Source organism: Zea mays, chromosome 8, assembly GCF_902167145.1.
Source record: "Zea mays cultivar B73 chromosome 8, Zm-B73-REFERENCE-NAM-5.0, whole genome shotgun sequence".
Lineage (NCBI taxonomy): Eukaryota > Viridiplantae > Streptophyta > Magnoliopsida > Poales > Poaceae > Zea > Zea mays.
In genome coordinates, this window is record NC_050103.1 from 120,141,040 (window position 1) to 120,164,364 (window position 23,325).

The following is a 23,325-nucleotide window of genomic DNA, read 5'->3' on the forward strand; positions in this document are numbered from 1 at the left end:
TTCGACGGCACTAACTTCTCATATTATAGTGCTAGAATGGCTTGTTACCTAGAGGTCGTTGATCTAGGTGTTTGTAGAGTCACTCGTGACGGGATGAAACCACCCAAAAATCCCTAGAAACCCACCACGAGTGAGAAAAAGAAATTCATTTAAATACTAGAGCCAAAAATTGCTTCTATGAAGCTCTTAGCATGGATATTTTTAATGAACTTTTTACATTAAAAAATTTCTCCATGACGGCACATTTAATGTCCGTGAGCAAAAACATTGTCTAGTCTTAAATGAGTATAATTCTTTTGATATGAAGGATAATGAGCTTGTTAGAGATATGTATTCTCGTTTGAATCTAATCATCAATGATCTCAATTCTATTGACATTAATAAGCTAGGTGATGCAGACATTGTGAGGAAGATTGTCTACCTACTACCACAACAAAGATACGGGAGCATCATCACTATTCTTCACAACATGGAGGACTTGAGTACAATGACCCCGACCATTGTGATTGGGAAATTGCGGCATTTGAGATGTTGCAAAAAATAGGTCGACAAGAGGAGCCAACTTCTTCAAGGCCATATGCTTTTGCATGTGATGAAAGAAAAGGCAAAAAGAAGACTCCCACTCCAAGTTCCTCAAGTGATTAAGAGGAAGAAGAAAAAAGTGATGATGATGAAGATAATCAACCATCCACATCATCCTCCGAGGATGAAGAAACAATCTGACGCATCGAAAAGGTGATGGGGATGATCCACAAAATTAATCTAATGGGTGTGCCCCTACAGATCAAGGATCTTCTCTTTAACATTGACAGGAAAAGCAAAGAAAGAGAGGATGCTTCGCATGCGGGGAGAAGGAACACTTCAGGGACAGCTGTCCAAATATGACTGAACCCACCAAAGGGAGGAGCAAAGGCAAGGCGCTTACAAGTGTCAAAACTTAGGTGATTCTTCAAGCGAAGATGAACCTCCAAGAACGCGCAGTCATCGATTCTCATCACACTCATCACGGTCATCACACAAGTGCCTTATGGCAAGTGGTAAAATGAGTATCTCATCCTCTAGTGATGATAGCAGTAGTGATGATGAAGGTGAGGGAAAGCCCTCCATAGATGAGCTTATGGAAGCCGTTAAAAATTTTTAGGATGTATGCACTAAGCAAAAGGCTCAACTTAAAACTTTAAAAACTAAGTTGATTAGCTCTCAAATGACTATAAAGGTTTACTAGAAAATTTTGAAAAATTTGCAAATTTGAACTATGAGCTATCATCTAAAATTGAGCAATTAGAGTCTAGTGCTCCATCCTCAGCTATCAATGATGGCCTTATTAAAAAGAATGAAAAACTTAAGGCTAAGTTAGCTAGGTTTCAAGAAGCCATTGAAAATTTGCTAGGTAAAATGGAAATTCTTAGCATACATAATGATGAGCTAACTACTAAGCTAGAAAACATTGGTAGCAACTCAGAAGTATCTTTGGTTGAAATATCTAAAATTATTAAGAAAGATGCTTCTACTTCTTGCTTTAATTTGATTGATGATTCTAACCCCTGCAATCAAGTTCTTATTAAAAACGTTGTTATAGAAACATGTCCAGATGAGATTGCAGTGGAGAATGAGCAATTAAAGCAAGAGGTGGCTCGCCTTGGCAAGGCTTTGTATGACAAGGAAGGCAAAGCCAAACAAATCCAACCTTATCAGGATAACACCACCGCGGGAGTGAACAAGCCTGTGGAGGAAGAAACTATGATTTGTAGGCTATGCCACAAGGAAGGCCACAAGTCTTACCAATACAAGGCGAAAAGGTCGAGGATAAACAAAAGCAAAAGCTCAAGCAAAAGCTTAAGCAAAAGCCAACAAGCAAAATCTTCAACACCTACATCAACAAGGTGGATAAAAATGCTGCTACACCATACTTGATAAAAAAGAATAAGAATGGAAAGGTGATAGCTATCAAGGCCAACAAGCAAGCCAACAAAGGGAAAGGGACCAAACACATTTGGGTGCCAAAAGAAAATATTTCAACCATGAAAAGCACCAAGAAAATTTGGATTCCAAGAGGGAGTGAGAAGTACGAAGGACTTCGGGGAATTTGGAGACTTGTCAAGACTGGGATGTATATCATGAGATGCATCATATTGGATCAAGTCCATTGCCAAGTAGGGCTAGTGAATACTTTGGACCCAAATTCCCCACCCATGACTAAGGTAACTAGATCTATTGCATTTCCTTTTTAGATATGCGTATCTATTTTTCAATATCTAGTTTTTTTACCTTTCATACCTAGTGCTACAATTGGTATTTACTTTTGATTAAAAATGCATGCATACTAGGTAAATCATATGGTAGGATTGATCACTTTCAATTCGTATTATTGAGCAAACCTACATGGTTTAAAATGTCTAATTAAGCACAGCACATAGCTTATTTAACATTCCTATGAAAATGATATAGCAATTGATATTTTTATATGACATATACTACAAGTGGTATAATACTTCAATTGTGTTTCAATTGGTATCATTTAACGTATATGTGCCAAAGCTCGGATTATAGATAATTTTCCCCTCTTGATATCAAATCAAAGTGCAAGTCTCCTACAAGTATTCAAAACTTGTATGCACACTTTTGAAAGTCGCTTAGAGGGGGGTGAATAGGCGAAACCTGAAATTTTTAACTTTAAACACACACTACAAGCCGGGGGTTAGCGTTAGAACTAAATTCAAGTCCAAAAGAGAAGGGAAAACAAATCAAACAAGAATCAAGGCGAGTGAACACGGTGATTTGTTTTACCGAGGTTCGGTTCCAAAGAACCTAGTCCCCGTTGAGGAGTTCACAAAGACTGGGTCTATTTCAACCCTTTCCCTCTCTCAAACGGTCACTTAGACCGAGTGAGCCTTCTTCCTTAATCTCACGGGTCACTAAGACCCCGCAAGGACCACCACACACTTGGTGTCTCTTGCTTCGCTTACAAAGCACTTGATAATAAGAATGGGAAAAGAAAAATACCAAGCCAAGCAACAAGAGCAACAATGAACACAAAAACACCCTCTCTCAAGTCCCTAATGGAATTGAGTTGATTTGGAGGCTAAGAGAGGATTCAATCTATTTGATGTGTCTTGGTGTGGAGTCTTTTGCTCTTGTATTGAATGAGATGTTTGGAATGCTTGGATGGATATGAATGAGGTGGTTGGGCGGTATTTATAGCCCCTAACCACTTCCATAGCCGTTGGGAAGGCTGCTGGCGATGGGCGCACCGGACAGTCCGGTGCGCCACTGGACAGACACTGTTCCTTGTCGGGTGCTCTGTCACGTCACCCAATCGTTAGGGTTCGGAGATGGTCGACCGTTGAAGGCTTTGTCTTCTTGCGGCACCGGACAGTCCGGTGCCCCTCTGACTTCCTGTTCTCACTTCTGTCGTGACACTATTTACTTTGCAGAGTCGACCGTTGGCGCAGATAGTCGTTGCTCCGCAGGCTCACCGGACAGTCCGGTGGCACACCCGACAGTCCGGTGAATTATAGCAGAGTGCGCCCTGGAATTCCCGAGAGTGGCTGATTTGAAGTCGTATGGCCTGGTGCACCGGACACTGTCCGGTGGCACACCGGACAGTCCGGTTCGCCATTTTTCAGCACACTCAATTCCTTTTGCTCCAATAAAATTGTATCCCTAACTTGATTTCTTTCTTGGTTTGTGTTTGAACCTTATGCACCTGTAATACATGAAATCTAGACAAACTAGTTAGTCCATTTGTTTGCGTTGACCATCGACCACCAAAATTACTTTATAGGAAATGGTTAACCCTATTTCCCTTTCAATCTCCCCCTTTTTGGTGATTGATGCCAACACAAACCAAAGCAAATAATAAGTGTAGGAATGTAACTAGTTTGCAATTTATATGATCGTGCAAAGGTTATTTGGAATTAAACCAATTTAAAATCTCACTAGATATGAATGGATTGTTTTTTCTTTTATTTAACATTTTGGACCACATTTGAACCACATGTTTTTTTTGCAAATTCTTTTTGGAAAATCTTTTCAAATTCTTTTTGAAAGTAGTCAAAGGTATATGAACAAGATTTCAAGTAACATTTTCAAGATTTGAAATTTCTCCCCCTGTTTCAAATGCTTTTCCTTTGACTAAATATAAACTCCCCTGAATGAAATTCTGCTCTTAGCTTTCAAGAGGGTTTTGAGATAGATATCAATATGAAATTTTACTTTCATAAGTCAAGTGAAACATAAATACCAATTGATATCAGATACTAATTTGAGAATACATCAATTGAAATAAATACCAATTGAGAAATACCAATTAAAACTTCATTTCGAAATTTTTTGAAATGGTGGTGCGGTCCTTTTGCTTTGGGCTAAATATTTTCTCCCCCTTTGGCATTAAGCGCCAAAAATGGAGAACTTGAGAGCCCTCTTGCATCTTTCTCCCCCTTTGGGGCCTAATACTTTATCCCGAATGGTAATATAAATATGAGTGAAGGGTTATACCATTGAGAGTTTGTGGGAGTAACGGCAAAGGGTAAATGATACCGTCAGAGTTGGAGTGGAAGCCTTGTCTTTGCCGAATACTCCATTTCCCTTTCAATCTAAGGCTAAGTATAGAAATACACTTGAAAACACATTAGTCTTAGCCTTTAGCACAAGAAGATAAGAAATATGCATTTGTACCAAATGAAAGAGACATGATCAAATGTATATAATTGAGCTATGTGTGCAATGTTTCAATCAAAGTTCCGAGAATCAAGTATATTTAGCTCATTCCTAAGTTTGCTAAAGGTTTTCTCATCTAGTGGCTTGGTAAAGATATCGGCTAATTGGTTTTGAGTGTTAACATAAGCAATTTTGATATCTCCCTTTTGTTGGTGATCCCTCAGAAAGTGATATCGGATGTCTATGTGCTTAGTGCGGCTGTGTTCAACAGGATTATCCGTCATGCGGATTGCACTCTCATTGTCACATAGGAGAGGGACTTTGCTCAATTTGTAGCCATAGTCCCTAAGGGTTTGCCTCATCCAAAGTAATTGAGCACAACAATGACCTGCGGCAATGTACTCGGCTTCGGCGGTGGACAGGGCTACTGAGTTTTGTTTCTTTGAAGCCCATGACACTAGGGATCTCCCCAGAAACTGACAAGTCCCTGATGTGCTCTTTCTATCAATTTTACACCCTACCCAATCGGCATCGAAATAACCTATTAGATCAAAAGTGGATCCCTTGGGGTACCAAAGCCCAAACTTAGGAGTGTAAACTAAATATCTCATGATTTTTTTTCACGGCCCTAAGGTGAACTTCCTTAGGATTTGCCTGGAACCTTGCACACATGCATACGGAAAGCATAATATACGATCGAGATGCACATATGTAGAGTAAGGATCCTATCATCGACCGATATACCTTTTGATCTATGGATTTACCTCCCGTGTCGAGGTCGAGACGTCCATTGGTTCCCATGGGTGTCTTGATGGGTTTGCCATCCTTCATTCCAAACTTCTTAAGTATGTCTTGAATATACTTTGTTTGGCTGATGAAGGTGCCATCTTGGAGTTGCTTGATTTGAAATCCAAGGAAATACTTCAACTCCCCCCATCATTGACATCTCGAATTTCGGTATCATGATCCTACTAAATTCTTCACATGTTGACTTGTTAGTAGACCCAAATATAATATCATCAACATAAATTTGTCATACCAACAAGTCTTTTGCAACAGTTTTAGTAAAGAGAGTAGGATCAGCTTTTCCGACTTTGAAGCCATTAGTGATAAGAAAATCTCGTAGGCATTCATACCATGCTCTTGGGGCTTGCTTGAGCCCATAAAGCGCCTTTGAGAGTTTATACACATGGTTAGGATACTCACTATCTTCAAAGCCAGGAGGTTGCTCAACATAGACCTCTTCCTTGATAGGTCCATTGAGGAAGGCACTTTTCACGTCCATTTGATAGAGCTTAAAGCCATGGTAAGTAGCATAGACAAGTAATATGCGAATTGACTCAAGCCTAGCTATGGGTGCATAAGTTTCATCAAAGTCCAAACCTTCGACTTGTGAATAACCTTTGGCCACAAGTCGGGCTTTGTTCCTTGTCACCACACCATGCTCATCTTGATTGTTGCGGAATACCCATTTGGTACCTACAACATTTTGATTAGGACGTGGAACTAAATGCCATACCTCATTCCTCGTGAAGTTGTTGAGCTCCTCTTGCATTGCCATCACCCAATCCGGATCTCTTAATGCATCCTCTGTCTTGTAAAGCTCGATAGAGGAAACAAAAGAGTAATTCTCACAAAAATGTGCAACTCGAGATTTAGTGGTTACCCCCTTATGAATGTCACCAAGGATGGAGTTGACGGGGGTGATCCCTTTGAATTGCTTGGTGGACTCTTGGGTGTGGCGTTATTTGACCCTGAATTTCTTGATCATCTTCCTTGTTTTCATTATCTTCATCTCCCCCTTGATCACTGTCCTCCTCTTTAGATGGCTCATCCTCTTGATCTTCGTTTTCATCATTTTGAGTCTGATTCTCATCTTGAGTTGGTGAAGATGCTTGAATGGAAGATGACGGTTGATCTTGTGCTTGAGTAGGCTCTTCGGATTCCTTGGGACACACATCCCCAATGGACATGTTCCTTAGCGCGACGCATGGAGCCTATTCATCATCTAGTCATCAAGATCAACTTGCTCCACTTCGGAGCCATTAGTCTCATCAAACACAATGTCACAAGTAACTTCAACCAATCCAGTGGATTTGTTGAAGACTCTATATGCCCTTGTGTTTGAGTCATAACAAAGTAAAAAACCTTCTACAGCCTTAGGAGCAAATTTAGATTTTCTACCTCTTTTAATAAGAATAAAGCATTTACTCCCAAAGACTCTAAAATATGAAACATTGGCTTTTTACCAGTGAGGAGTTCATATGATGTCTTCTTGAGGATTTGGTGAAGATATAGTCGGTTGACGGAGTAGCAGACGGTGTTAATCGCCTCGGCCCAAAAACCGGTCCGGAGTCTTGTACTCATCAAGCATGGTTCTTGCCATATCTAGTAGAGTTATATTCTTCCTCTCCACTACACCATTTTGTTGAGGTGTGTAGGGAGAAGAGAACTCATGCTTGATGCCCTCTTCCTCAAGAAAACCTTCAATTTGTGAATTCTTGAAATTCGTCCCATTGTCGCTTCTTATCTTTTTTATCCTTAATCCGAACTCATTTTGAGCCCATCTCAAGAATCCCTTTAATGTATCTTGGGTTTGTGATTTTTCCTGCAAAAAGAACACCCAAGTGATGCGAGAATAATCATCCACAATAACTAGACAGTACTTACTCCCGCCGATGCTTATGTAAGCGATCGGGCTGAATAGGTCCATGTGGAGTAGCTCGAGTTGCCTGTCCGTCGTCATTATGTTTTTGTGTGGATGATGGACTCCAACTTTCTTTCCTGCTTGGCATGCACTACAAATCCTGTCTTTCTCAAAATGAACATTGGTTAGTCCTAAAATGTGCTCTCCCTTTAGAAGCTTATGAAGATTCTTCATCCCAACATGAGCAAGTCGGCGATGCCAGGGCCAACCCATATTAGTCTTAGCAATTAAGCAAGTGTCAACTTCAGCTTGGTTATCATTAAAATCAACTGAATATAGCTGACCCTATAACACTTTTTAAAATGCTATTGAATCATCACTTCTTCTAAAGACAGTAACACCTATATCTGTAAATAGACCGTTGTAGCCCATTTTGCATAATTGAGAGACAGAAAGCAAGTTGTAATCTAAAGAATCTACAAGAAAAACATTGGAAATAGAATGGTCAGGAGATATAGCTATTTTACCCAATCCTTTGACCAAACATTGATTTCTATCCCCGAATGTGATAGCTCGTTGGGTATCATCATTTTTCTCATAGGAGGAGAACATTCTCTTTTCCCCTATCATGTGGTTTGTGCACCTGCTATCGATCATCCAACTTGAACCACCGGATGCATAAACCTACAAAACAATTTTATGCCTTGTTCTTAGGTACCCAAACAGTCTTGGGTCCTTTGACGTTAGAAACAAGCACCTTGGGTACCCAAACACAAGTCTTAGGACTCTTGTGTTTCCCCCAACATATTTGGCAACTATTTTGCTTGATTTGTTAGTTAAAACATATGATGCATCAAAAGTCTTAAATGAAACATTATGCTCATTTGATGCAGCAGAAATTTTCTTTCTAGGCAATTTAACATGAGTGGTATACCTAGAGCTAGAAGCCTCATTTTTGTACATAAATGCATGGTGAGAAACATTATGAGGTTTCCTAGCATGAATCTTCCTAATCTTATGTTCGGGATAGTTTGCAGGATATAAAATGTAACCCTCACTATCCTGAACCATGGGAGCTTTACTATTAACAAAATTAGACAATTTCTTAGGGGCATTAAGCTTGACATTGCCTCCCTGTTGGAAACCAATGCCATCCTTAATGCCAGGGCATCTCCCATTATAAAGCATGCTACGAGCAAATTTAAACTTTTCATTTTTTAGTTCATGCTCAGCAATTTTAGCATTTAACTTAGCTATGTGATCATTTCGATTTTTAATCATGGCAAGTTGATCATTAATAGCTTCAACATTTATATCTCTACATCTAGTGCAAATGGAAACATGCTCGACAGTAGATGTAGATGGTTTGCAAATATTTAATTCTTCTATCTTAGCATTTAATATGGCATTCTCATTTTTAAGACAGGAAATGGAATCATTGCAAACATTCAATTCTTTAACCTTAGAAACTAAACTAGCATTTTCATTTCTAAGACTAGAAATTGAATCATGACAAATGCTAAGCTCCTTAGTTAAGTTTTCACATTTTTCTACTTCCTGAGCATAAGCATTTTTTAGTTTAACAATTTTTTTGTTTTCTTTAATGAGGAAGTCATCTTGGCTTTCCAAGAGCTCATCCTTCTCATTAATGACTTCTATTAATTCATTTAATTTTTTCTTTTGGTCCATGCTAAGGTTGGCAAAGAGAGACATTAAATTATCTTCATCATCACTAGAGCTACCCTCATCACTAGATGTTGTATATTTGGGGTGGCTCTAGAGTGTACCTTCTTCTTGTTGTCCTTAGCCATGAGACACTTGTGGCCGATGTTGGGGAAGAGAAGTCCCTTGTTGACGGCGATGTTGGCGACGTCCTCATCGGAGGAGGAGTCAGTGGAGCTCTCGTCGGAGTCCCATTCCCGGCATACGTGGGCATTGCCACCCTTCTTCTTGTAGTATTTCTTCTTCTCCTTCTTCTTCCCCTTCTTGTCTTCGTCCCTGTCACTTTCACTAGAAATTGGACATTTTGCAATAAAGTGACCGGACTTACCACACCGGTAGCACACCTTCTTGGAGCGGGACTTATAGTCCTTCCCCCTCCTTTGCTTAAGGATTTGGCGGAAGCTCTTGATGATGAGTGTCGTTTCCTCGTTGTCGAGCTTGGAGGCGTCATTGGAAGGCTACTTGGTGTAGACTCCATCTTCTTCTCTTCCGTTGCTTTGAATGCAACGGGTTGCACCTTGGGTGTTGAGGTGGCGCCTTGCTCCAAGTTGATAATGTGTTTGGAGTCTTTGATCATTAGCTCAAAGCTCACAAACTTGCAAATCACTTCCTCAGGAGACATTAGTTTATATCTAGGATCCCCACGAATTAATTGCACTTGAGTGGGATTGCAAAAACAAGGGATCTTAGAATAACCTTGACCATTTCATGGTCATCCCACTTGGTGCTCCCGAGGTTGCGCACTTGGTTGACCATCGTCTTGAGTCGGTTGTACATGGCTTGCAGCTCTTCCCCTTTGTTGAGGACGAATCGACCGAGTTCTCCCTCGATCATTTCACGCTTGGTGACCTTGGTCACCTCGTCCCCTTCATGCGCGGTTTTGAAGACGTCCCAAATTTCTATGGTGCTCTTTAACCCTTGCACCTTGTTATACTCCTCTTGACACAAGGAGGCGAGGAGTATAGACGTAGCTTGGGAGTTAAAGTGCCTAATTTGGGCGGCCTCGTCCGAGTCGTAGTCTTTGTCCCCTACTTGAGGTACCTGCGCTCCATACTCAACAATATCTCAAATACTTTCGTGGAGTGAGGTTAGATGGTGCCTCATTTTATCACTCCACATACAATAATCTTCACCATTAAAATATGGTGGTTTGCCTAGGGGTATGGAAAGTAATGGAGCGCGCTTTGAAATACGGGGATAGCGTAGGGGCATCTTATTACTATACTGTAACACCCGGATTTTGGGGGTACAAAATTTCTTTTCTAATATTTACCAAATTCAGGTGTTACCCCCTTTCTTCCCTTCTTTTTACCTGTTTTTCTAAATAGAGGAGGGTTATTTTATAGGTGTGAGCCTAGTAAATAAAAACACTAGGGGAGTTTTCAGTTGTTTCGTTATGCTCGAGTACATAGTTATTTTGATGGATGAGTTTGATGGTTGTGAATTCTTCTCATTTATGAGTTTGTGCTCGAGCTTGAAATTAAATCGGAGAGAATAGAAATAAAAAAGAGAGAAAATGAAAAGAAATAAATAAATAAAAGGGAAATCAGCACCCACTCCCTTTCAGCCCGCCCGCGCCCCTTTCCCCTCCTACTGGCCCATATGGCGCCCCTTCCCCTGGCCCACTCGGCGCGCGTAGCCCAATGCGACCCCGCAGCCCAGCGCGTCCACGCGCCCCCCACCGCGCTCCTTCCCCGCGGCCTGCCAGGCCCAGCTCCCACGGCCCCGCGCCCAAACCCTAGACCGCGCTCCCAGCCGCCGACGTGCTTGCCTGTGTCGCAGCCGCGCCAGCGTGCTCCCCGCCGCGCCCAGCGCGCTTGCGCGAGCGGGCAACTGCCCAGTGCCGCGTGGGTCCCACTAGCTTCTCCCCACATCGCACGTTCCAGGAGCCAGGCCGCACGGCGTCCCATGCGCATGCTCGTCGTGTGGCTCAGTCATCTCGGCTCCTGATCCTCTTCCTAGAAAACTGCCTCGCATGCCCGTGACGCCGATTCCTACTCCCAATCACCCCTTCCCCACCTTGCCCGTCGCGCGCAGCAGCTGAGAGAACAGACACCCACGGTCGAGCCCCGTCGCGCCGCGCTGCCCATCCATGTCGAAGCTCGCTGCATCCACCCCTACATCTCGTCGTTGCGCGCCTGGGCCGTCTTCGTCGAGCGCAGGTGAGAATCCACTCGCTTTCTCCCATCTTTCCTGGCAAGCTCTCTCTTGCTTCCCATGGCCAGCGTGGTGCGCAGCCTTTGGAGCGGTCCGCGACGGCCAGCTCGTGCAGCCCCTGCACAGGACGCCCCAGCCCGCCCTCGGTGTGGCACGTAACGCGACGTGCGCTTAGCATGGCCAGCCCGATGAGTTCATCACAGCCTCCGTGCGCAGCTAGCGTGACCCACTACGCAGCGTGCCCCGTCTCAGCTCGTGCATGACTGCGACGTGAATCCCTAGTTGCGAACACCATCGTCGTTGTGTGTCCGCGATGTATGTCATTGTCGTCCATCGCGCGTCGGAACTCGCTGTTCACGCGTCGTGCGCACCAGCTTCATGTCGCGCGCTTTGCACGCGTTAATAGTTTTTCCTCGCGTAAAGTTAATTGAGTTGGTTAATCCATTACACATTGAATCGACAAATATTAGCATAACCAAGTAATCCAGGATAAGTAGTAAAGGTATTGGGATATATGATAGATAATTGTTAATTCGACTAAGTTGAGGTAAAACACTATAGTTGGTATTCATTTAGCGTAACCACGATTCGTCAAACCCCGGATAAACGACCGTCCCAAAACCGCATTCGCACAGCGCGTCGTCAGGGTCCCGACGACGTCCGTCTACCCCCTAGACGACTCCCGTCTATCCCCATCTACCCCCGTCTACCCCCTGGGCGTTCGCGCGTTCGCGCCGTTCGCACGTGTCGTTGTTGCCTTTCGCGTGCGCGTCGTCACCGTCCGTTCGCGCTACGTCGCGCACGCGATCCGCACACATTAGTTAATCATTTCGCTTTAATCGTTCATAATTAGTAATGAGATCTTGTTAATCGTTGACTGATTGTTAATTCAATTTATCTAAAATGTTCTACGTAAATAAATTATATTAACTAAAAATCAACTTAGAAATATAGTTTTGAACATCTAATTATAATCTGGTGATAGTCGCATGTTGTGTGCTGTCTACGCGCTGTTCGCACGTGTGGCGCTCGTCGTCGCCGTGTTGTTCGTGCGCATAGTCCAGGCGTTATTCTCGTGTTGTCGCGCGTCGTTCGCGCGTGTCACGCGTGCGGTTCGCGCGCGTTGTCACACGTCGTTTGCATGCGTCGCGTGTGCCACTTACTCATGTCGCTCGCCTTGCCGCGCATCGTTCGCACGTATCTCGCGTGTCAATGACGCGGGTTGCACGACGTCTGCTCATGATAATAAATTATTTTCGCTTACGAAAACTCACGTTAATAATGTTAATCTGTCGGGTCATATATTTTAGATACTTAACTTAAGGCTCGCTCGATTAATATTTATTGGATTAATATTCTAATTAGATTAAATGTGTAGTGTTCAACTTGGGCTTTTATAATAAATATTAACATGGATAATATTAATTTTGAAAGTCGCCTAGAGGGGGGTGAATAGGGCGAATCTGAAATTTACAAACTTAATCACAACTACAAGCCGGGTTAGTGTTATAAATATAATCGAGTCCGAGAGAGAGGGTGCAAAACAAATCGCAAGCGAATAAAGAGTGTGACACACGGATTTGTTTTACTGAGGTTCGATTCTTGCAAACCTACTCCCCGTTGAGGTGGTCACAAAGACCGGGTCTCTTTCAACCCTTTCCCTCTCTCAAACGGTCCCTCAGACCGAGTGAGCTTCTCTTCTCAATCAAACGGGAATCAAACTTCCCCGCAAGGACCACCACACAATTGGTGTCTCTTGCCTCGGTTACAATTGAGTTGATCGCAAGAAAGAATGAGAGAAAGAAGCAATCCAAGCGCAAGAGCTCAAAAGAACACAACAAATCTCTCTCACTTATCACTAAAGCTTTGTGTGGAATTGGGAGAGGATTTGATCACTTGGGTGTGTCTAGAATTGAATGCTAGAGCTCTTGTAAGTAGTTGGAAAGTGGAAAACTTGTATGACTTGAATGTGGGGTGGTTGGGGTATTTATAGCCCCAACCACCAAACTAGCCGTTTGGTGGAGGCTGCTGTCGCATGGCGCACCGGACAGTCCGGTGCGCCACCGGACAGTGTCTGGTGCGCCAGCTACGTCACCAGGCCGTTGGGTTCCGACCGTTGGAGCTCTGACTTGTGGGCCCGCCTGGCTGTCCGGTGGTGCACCGGACAAGTCCTGTAGACTGTCCGGTGTGCCACCCGCGCGTGTTCTGTCCTCTGTACGCGCAGGCGCGCATTTAATGCGTTGCTGTCGACCGTTGCGCGCGAAGTAGCCGTTGCTCCGCTGGCTCACCGGACAGTCCGGTGTGCACCGGACATGTCCGGTGAATTATAGCGGAGCGGATTCCCGAAGCTGGCGAGTTCAGAGTCGCTCTCCCCTGGGGCACTGGACACTGTCCGGTGGTGCACCGGATAGTCCGGTGAATTATAGCGAAGCGCCTCTGAGAATTCCCGAAGGCGAAGAGTTTGGCTTGGAGTCCCCTGGTGCACCGGACACTGTCCGGTGGTGCACCGGACAGTCCGGTGCGCCAGACCAGGGCATCCTTCGGTTATTCCTTGCTCTCTTTGTTGAACCCTTTTCTTGGTCTTTTTATTGGCTTAGTGTGAACCTTTGGCACCTGTATAACTTATAGACTAGAGCAAAACTAGTTAGTCCAATTATTTGGGTTGTGCAATTCAACCACCAAAATCAATTAGGAAATAGGTGTAAGCCTAATTCCCTTTCAATCTCCCCCTTTTTGGTGATTGATGCCAACACAAACCAAAGCAAGTATAGAAGTGCATAATTGAACTAGTTTGCATAATTGTAAGTGCAACGGTTGCTTGGAATTGAGCCAATATAACTACTCATAAGATATTCATGGATTGTTTCTTTTATTTTTTGATATTTTGGACCACGCTTGCACCACATGTTTTGTTTTGCAAATTCTTTTTTAAATTCTTTTTAAAGTCCTTTTGCAAATAGTCAAAGGTAAATGAATAAGATTTTGCGAAGCATTTTCAAGGTTTGAAATTTTCTCCCCCCTGTTTCAAATGCTTTTCCTTTGACTAAACAAAACTCCCCCTTAATGAAATCCTCCTCTTAGTGTTCAAGAGGGTTTTAAGATATCGATTTTGAAAATACTACTTTCTCCCCCTTTTGAACACAATAAGATACCATTTGAAATTTATCAATTTGAAAATCATTAGTTTTTAAAACTAGGTGGTGGTGCGGTCCTTTTGCTTTGGGCTAATACTTTCTCCCCCTTTGGCATGAATCGCCAAAAACGGATACTTTGAGTGAGATATAAGCCCTTTGTAACTACTTTCTCCCCTTTGGTAAATAAAATATGAGTGAAGATTATACCAAAGACGGAGAGTTGCTCGGAGCTATGGCGAAGGATGAGTTACGGAGTGGAAGCCTTTGTCTTCGCCGAAGACTCCAATTCCCTTTTAATACACCTGTGACTTGGTTTGAAATAGACTTGAAAACACATTAGTCATATCACATGAAAGAGATATGATCAAAGGTATATTTCTGAGCTATGTATGCAAGACATCAAAAGAAATTCCTAGAATCAAGAATATTTAGCTCATGCCTAAGTTTGTTAAAAGTTTGTTCATCAAGTGGCTTGGTAAAGATATCGGCTAATTAATTTTTAGTGTTAATGTATGCAATCTCGATATCTCCCTTTTGTTGGTGATCCCTTAGAAAATGATACCGAATGGCTATGTGTTTAGTGCGGCTATGCTCAACGGGATTATCCGTCATGCGGATTGCACTCTCATTATCACATAGAAGAGGGACTTTGGTTAATTTGTAACCGTAGTCCCTAAGGGTTGGCCTCATCCAAAGTAGTTGCGCGCAACAATGGCCTGCGGCAATGTACTCGGCTTCGGCGGTAGAAAGAGCTACGGAATTTTGCTTCTTTGAAGCCCAAGACACCAAGGATCTTCCCAAGAACTGGCAAGTCCCCGATGTGCTCTTTCTATTAATTTTACACCCCGCCCAATCGGCATACGAATAACCAATCAAATCAAATGTGGATCCCCTAGGATACCAAAGCCCAAACTTAGGAGTATGAACTAAATATCTCAAGATTTGTTTTACGGCCGTAAGGTGAGCTTCCTTAGGGTCGGCTTGGAATCTTGCACACATGCATACAGAAAGCATAATATCCGGTCGAGATGCACATAAGTAAAGCAAAGAGCCTATCATCGACCGGTATACCTTTTGATCTACGGATTTACCTTCCGTGTCGAGGTCGAGATGCCCATTGGTTTCCATGGGTGTCTTGATGGGCTTGGCATCCTTCATCCCAAACTTGCTTAGAATATCTTGAGTATACTTTGTTTGGCTAATGAAGGTGCCCTCTTGGAGTTGCTTTACTTGAAATCCCAAGAAGTACTTCAACTCCCCCATCATAGACATCTCGAATTTCTGTGTCATGATCCTACTAAACTTTTCACATGTAGATTCGTTAGTAGACCCAAATATAATATCATCAACATAAATTTGGCATACAAACAAATCATTTTCAAGTGTTTTGGTAAAGAGCGTAGGATCGGCTTTTCTGACTTTGAAGCCATTATTTATAAGGAAATCTCTAAGGCATTCATACCATGCTCTTAGGGCTTGCTTGAGCCCATAAAGCGCCTTAGAGAGTTTATAAACATGGTTAGGGTACTCACTATCTTCAAAGCCGGGAGGTTGCTCAACATAGACCTCTTCCTTGATTGGTCCATTGAGGAAGGCACTCTTCACGTCCATTTGGTAAAGCTTGAAGCCATGGTAAGTAGCATAGGCGAATAATATACGAATTGACTCAAGCCTAGCTACGGGTGCATAGGTTTCACCAAAATCCAAACCTTCGACTTGGGAGTATCCTTTGGCCACAAGTCGGGCTTTGTTCCTTGTCACCACACCATGCTCGTCTTGCTTGTTGCGGAAAACCCACTTGGTTCCTACAACATTTTGATTAGGACGTGGAACCAAATGCCATACCTCATTCCTAGTGAAGTTGTTGAGCTCCTCTTGCATCGCCACCACCCAATTCGAATCTTGTAGTGCTTCCTCTACCCTGTGTGGCTCAATAGAGGAAACAAAAGAGTAATGCTCACAAAAATATGCAACATGAGATCTAGTGGTTACCCCCTTATGAATGTCGTCGAGGATGGTGTCGACGGGGTGATCTCGTTGGATTGCTTGGTGGACTCTTGGGTGTGGCGGCCTTGGTTCTTCATCCTCCTTGTCTTGATTATTTACATCTCCCCTTGATCATTGCTGTCATCTTGAGGTGGCTCATTTTCTTGATCTTCTCCTTCATCAACTTGAGCCTCATCCTCATTTTGAGTTGGTGGAGATGCTTGCGTGGAAGAGGATGGTTGATCTTGTGCATTTGGAGGCTCTTCGGATTCCTTAGGACACACATCCCCAATGGACATGTTCCTTAGCGCGATGCACGGAGCCTCTTCATCACCTATCTCATCAAGATCAACTTGCTCTACTTGAGAGCCGTTAGTCTCATCAAACACAACGTCACAAGAAACTTCAACTTGTCCAGAGGACTATGCCCTTGTGTTTGAATCATATCCTAGTAAAAAGCCTTCTACAGTCTTAGGAGCAAATTTAGATTTTCTTCCTCTTTTAACAAGAATAAAACATTTGCTACCAAAGACTCTAAAATATAAAATGTTGGGCTTTTTACCGGTTAGGAGTTCATATGATGTCTTCTTGAGGATTCGGTGTAGATATAACCGGTTGATGGCGTAGCAAGCGGTGTTGACCGCCTCGGCCCAAAACCGATCCGAAGTCTTGTACTCATCAAGCATGGTTCTTGCCATGTCCAATAGAGTTTGATTCTTCCTCTCCACTACACCATTTTGTTGTGGCGTGTAGGGAGAAGAGAACTCATGCTTGATGCCCTCCTCCTCAAGGAAACCTTCAATTTGAGAGTTCTTGAACTCCGTCCCGTTGTCGCTTCTAATTTTCTTGATCCTTAAGCCGAACTCATTTTGAGCCCGTCTCAAGAATCCTTTTAAGGTCTCCTGGGTATGAGATTTTTCCTGCAAAAAGAATACCCATGTGAAGCGAGAATAATCATCCACAATAACTAGACAGTACTTACTCCCGCCGATGCTTATGTAAGCTATCAGGCCGAATAGATCCATGTGTAGGAGCTCCAGTGGGCTGTTAGTCGTCATGATGTTCTTGTGCGGATGATGAGCACCAACTTGCTTCCCTGCTTGGCATGCGCTACAAATCCTGTCTTTCTCAAAAATGAACATTTGTTAATCCTAAAATGTGCTCTCCTTTTAGAAGCTTATGAATATTCTTCATCCCAACATGTGCTAGTCGGCGATGCCAGAGCCAGCCCATGTTAGTCTTAGCAATTAAGCAAGTGTCGAGTTCAGCTCTATCAAAATCTACCAAGTATAGTTGACCCTCTAACACTCCCTTAAATGCTATTGAATCATCACTTCTTCTAAAGACAGTGACACCTACATCAGTAAAAAGACAGTTGTAGCCCATTTGACATAATTGCGAAACAGAAAGCAAATTGTAATCTAAGGAATCTACAAGAAAAACATTGGAAATTGAATGGTCAGGAGATATAGCAATTTTACCCAATCCTTTGACCAAACCTTGGTTTCCATCCCCGAATGTGATAGCTCGTTGGGGATCTTGGTTTTTCTCATAGGAGGAGAACATCTTCTTCTCCCCTGTCATGTGGTTTGTGCACCCGCTGTCGATGATCCAACTTGATCCCCCGGATGCATAAACCTACAAAACAAGTTTAGTTCTTGACTTTAGGTACCCAAATGGTTTTGAGTCCTTTGGCATTAGACACAAGAACTTTGGGTACCCAAACACAAGTCTTTGACCCTTTGTGCTTGCCCCCAACATATTTGGCAACTACCTTGCCGGATTTGTTAGTTAACACATAAGATGCATCAAAAGTTTTAAATGAAATGCTATGTTCATTTGATGCACTAGGAGTTTTCTTCTTAGGCAACTTAGCACGGGTTGGTTGCCTAGAACTAGATGCCTCACCCTTATACATAAAAGCATGGTTAGGGCCAGAGTGAGACTTCCTAGAATGAATTCTCCTAATTTTGCTCTCGGGATAATCGGCAGGGTATAAAATGTAACCCTCGTTATCCTGAGGCATGGGAGCCTTGCCCTTAACAAAGTTGGACAATTTCTTAGGAGGGGCATTAAGTTTGACATTGCCTCCCTGTTGGAAGCCAATGCCATCCTTAATGCCAGGGCGTCTCCCATTATAAAGCATACTACGAGCAAACTTAAATTTTTCATTTTCTAGTTCATGCTCGGCAATTTTAGCATTAAGTTGAGCTATGTGATCATTTTGTTTCTTAATTAAAGCTAGGTGATCATGGATAGCATCAACATTAATGTCTCTACATCTAGTGCAAATGGTGACATGCTCAGTGGTAGATGTAGAGGGTTTGCAAGAATTAAGTTCAACAATCTTAGCACGCAATATATCATTTTTATCTCTAAGATCGGAAATTGTAACATTGCAAACATCTAGTTCTTTAGCCTTAGCAAGTAATTTTTCATTCTCAATCCTAAGGCTAGCAAGAGAAATGTTCAATTCTTCAATCTTAGCAAGCAAATCAACATTATCATCTCTAAGATTTGGAATTGGAACATCACAAACATTTGAATCAACCTTAGCTAACAAATTAGCATTCTCATTTCTAAGGTTGTTAATAGTCTCATGGCAAGTGCTTAGCTCACTAGATAATTTTTCACATTTTTCAACTTCTAGAGCATAAGCATTTTTAACCTTAACATGCTTTTTTTCCTTGATTAGGAAGTCCTCTTGGGTATCCAAGAGGTCATCCTTCTCATGGATAGCACTAATCAATTCATTTAATTTTTCTTTTTGTTGCATGTTTAGGTTGGCAAAAAGAATACGCAAGTTATCCTCCTCATTGCTAGCATTATCCTCATCACTAGAGGTTTCATATTTAGTGGAGGATCTTGATTTTACCTTCTTCCTTTTGCCGTCCTTTGCCATGAGGCACTTGTGGCCGACGTTGGGGAAGAGAAGACCCTTGGTGACGGCGATGTTTGCTGCGTCCTCGTCGGAGGAGGAGTCGGTGGAGCTCTCGTCGGAGTCCCACTCCCGGCAAACATGGGCATCGCCGCCCTTCTTCTTGTAGTACTTCTTCTTCTCCTTTCTTCTCCCCTTCTTGTCGTCGCCCCTGTCACTAGAAATAGGACATTTTGCTATAAAGTGACCGTGCTTACCACACTTGTAGCAAACTTTCTTGGAGCAGGGCTTGTAATCCTTCCCCTCCTTTGCTTGAGGATTTGGCGAAAGTTCTTGATGATGAGCGCCATTTCCTCGTTGTCGAGCTTGGAGGCGTCGATCGGTGTTCTACTCGATGTAGATTCCTCCTTCTTCTCCTCCGTCGCCTTAAATGCGACCGATTGTGCTTCGGTCGTGGAGGGGCCATCAAGCTCGTTGATCTTATTTGAGCCTTTGATCATGAACTCAAAGCTCACAAAATTCCCGATTACTTCCTCGGGAGTCATTAGTGTATATCTAGGATTGCCACGAATTAATTGGACTTGAGTAGGGTTAAGGAAAACAAGTGATCTTAGAATAACCTTAACCATTTCGTGGTCATCCCATTTTTGCTCCCGAGGTTGCGCACTTGATTCACCAAGGTTTTGAGCCAGTTGTACATGTCTTGTGGCTCCTCCCCTTGGCGAAGACGGAAGCGACCGAGCTCCCCCTCGATCGTCTCCCGCTTGGTGATCTTGGTTAGCTCATCTCCCTCATGCGCGGTCTTGAGCACGTCCCAAACTTCCTTGGTGCTCTTTAATCCTTGCACCTTGTTGTACTCCTCTCTACTTAGAGAGGCGAGGAGTATAGTTGTGGCTTGGGAGTTGAAGTGCTCGATTTGGGCCACTTCGTCCTCATCATAATCTTCATCCCCTACGGATGGTACCTGTACACCAAACTTAACGACATCCCATATACTTTTGTGGAGTGAGGTTAGATGAAATCGCATTAAATCACTCCACCTTGCATAATCTTCACCATCAAAAGTTGGTGGTTTGCCTAATGGGACGGAAAGTAAAGGCGTATGTTTAGGAATGTGAGGATATCGTAAGGGGATCTTACTAAACTTCTTGTGCTCATGGCGCTTAGAAGTAATGGACGGCGCGTCGGAGCCGGAGGTGGAAGGTGATGAAGTGTCGGTCTCGTAGTAGACCACCTTCCTCATCTTCTTTTTTCTTGTCGCCACTCCGATGCGACTTGTGGGAAGAGGATTTCTTCTCCTTCCCCTTCCCCTTGTTGCGGGACTCTTCTGATGAAGCTTTCCCGTGGCTTGTAGTGGGCTTGTCGCCGGTCTCCATCTTCTTCTTGGCGTGATCTCCCGACATCATTTCGAGCGGTTAGGCTCTAATGAAGCACCGGGCTCTGATACCTATTGAAAGTCGCCTAGAGGGGGGGTGAATAGGGCGAATCTGAAATTTACAAACTTAATCACAACTACAAGCCGGGTTAGCGTTAGAAATATAATCGAGTCCGAGAGAGAGGGTGCAAAACAAATCGCAAGCGAATAAAGAGTGTGACACGCGGATTTGTTTTACCGAGGTTCGGTTCTTGCAAACCTACTCTCCGTTGAGGTGGTCACAAAGACCGGGTCTCTTTCAACCCTTTCCCTCTCTCAAACGGTCCCTCGGACCGAGTGAGCTTCTCTTCTCAATCAAACGGGAATCAAACTTTCCCGCAAGGACCACCACACAATTGGTATCTCTTGCCTCGGTTACAATTGAGTTGATCGCAAGAAAGAATGAGAGAAAGAAGCAATCCAAGCGCAAGAGCTCAAAAGAACACAACAAATCTCTCTCACTTATCACTAAAGCTTTGTGTGGAATTGGTAGAGGATTTGATCACTTGGGTGTGTCTAGAATTGAATGCTAGAGCTCTTGTAAGTAGTTGGAAGGTGGAAAACTTGGATGACTTGAATGTGGGGTGGTTGGGGGTATTTGTAGCCCCAACCACCAAACTAGCCGTTTGGTGGAGGCTGCTGTCGCATGGCGCACCGGACAGTTCGGTGCGCCAGCCACGTCACCAGGTCGTTGGGTTCCGACCGTTGGAGCTCTGATTTGTGGGCCCGCCTGGCTGTCCGGTGGTGCACCGGACAAGTCCTGTAGACTGTCCGGTGTGCCACCCGCGCGTGTTCTGTCCTCTGCGCGTGCAGGCGCGCATTTAATTGCAGTCGACCGTTGCGCGCGAAGTAGTCGTTGCTCCGCTGGCTCACCGGACAGTCCGGTGTGCATCGGACATGTCCGGTGAATTATAGCGGAGCGGATTCCCAAAGCTGGCGAGTTCAGAGTCGCTCTCCCCTGGGGCACCAGACACTGTCCGGTGGTGCACCGGACAGTCCGGTGAATTATAGCGAAGCGCCTCTGAGAATTCCCGAAGGCGAAGAGTTTGGCTTGGAGTCCCCTGGTGCACCGGACATTGTCCGGTGGTGCACCGGTGGCACACCGGACAGTCCGGTGCGCCAGACCAGGGCATCCTTCGGTTATCCCTTGCTCTCTTTGTTGAACCCTTTTCTTGGTCTTTTTATTGGCTTAGTGTGAACCTTTGGCATCTGTATAACTTATAGAGTAGAGCAAAACTAGTTAGTCCAATTATTTGTGTTGGGCAATTCAACCACCAAAATCAATTAGGAAATAGGTGTAAGCCTAATTCCCTTTCAAATTTAACTACTTTATATTTATTTAACATTCGTTTAGTATAAACATGTCACATGTTCAGTTATTCTCGTCTGTCGCGGGTGCTGTTCCGCGCGCAGTGGCGTGCTGTCTACGCGTTGTTCATGCGTGATGTGCCCGTGGTCGCGTGCTGATTCGCGCATCGTTCGTGTGCTGTCGCACATACTGTTTCGCGCACATAGTTCGGGTATGTCGTTGTAATACTCAAAATTGTGTACAAGGAATATATAGTGTTTTCCTCATTTGATGTGTCTCATTTGCATCATAAAAAGAGCATACCTGAAATTTAGAGTTTAATCCAAACAGATGAAAAAAATGCATCATGTGGAGTTTTTATGTTTGTGCATTAATAAAATAATAAGGATAATGATAATAAAATAATAATTCTCAAAGATGGACTAAACCCTAAAATGAAAGTAGGGTTTTAAAAATAAGAAAGAGAGAAAGGTGATATAAATAATATATATCATTACATTCCTCAAATTGGCGCTTTTCATTTCGCAATGTGATTTGAGAATAAATTGCACAAATTCATATTTAAATTTAAACTCAAACTAAACTTAGAAAAGAAGAAAATAGAAAGAAAAGATAAAAAGAAAAAAAGAATAAAAGCTTACCTGGGCCGGCTAACCTCAATTCGGCCCAATGCCTGTTTCCTTCCGCGCGCCCAACCTGCACAACGGCGCCGACAGGTGGGTCCAGCTCGTCAGTTCCTTGGCGCGAGCCAGGGAATGTTTGTCTCGCCGACTTGTGGGACCCTCGCGTCAGTTTCGCCTTCATCCTAACGGTCTGGCGCGGGTCTTACGCGGATGGCGCCGGAGGAATCGGCGGCGCCGTTCTGACCGGCACGGCCCTCGGTGCATATATACCGAGGCGCTCTATCCATCCGAGCCGTTAGAAATCGCTACCCACGACCTAGTTTCCCTGTGCGTTGTGCTTCCCATCGCCGCCGCCGACACACGGTTGAGCAGGGTGCCGCCGCCGCCAAAACCTCGCACCATATCGCCGCTCCCCCTGTTTTGTGCCCGGAGGAACTCGCGGATTCGTGCGCAACCTCATCGCCGACTATTTTGGACTTGTGGTTGGCTCGGGCCACCTCGATTGCTCACCGGTGTCCCAGCTCCGCCTCGGATCCGCTTTGCACCGTCGACTGGCCGCAACACGGTTCCAATTGCCGGTAACAACTTCCCCTATGTCTCACCGTAGCTCTGCATTTGTATAGTTTACCTACAATCGGACTCTGGGGCCCTGAATTGCCGTATCGGGTTACTCCGGCGAGGAGCGCCGCCGTAGCGCGTGCGGCAACCTCGTTGTCGTGGCGTGTGGTTGGGGATGAGAGCCTAGCCGTCGATTGAGCAATCAAGGGTGCAGGTTAGATCGGGAGGGTGGATCAGG

At 43.9% G+C, this 23,325-nt stretch overlaps 1 pseudogene; it reads left to right on the top strand.

The window, feature by feature from the left end:
• Positions 1–22,064, top strand: part of LOC109941855 (uncharacterized) — a 28,728-nt pseudogene extending 6,664 nt beyond the window's left edge.
• The last annotated feature ends 1,261 nt before the right edge of the window (positions 22,065–23,325 follow it).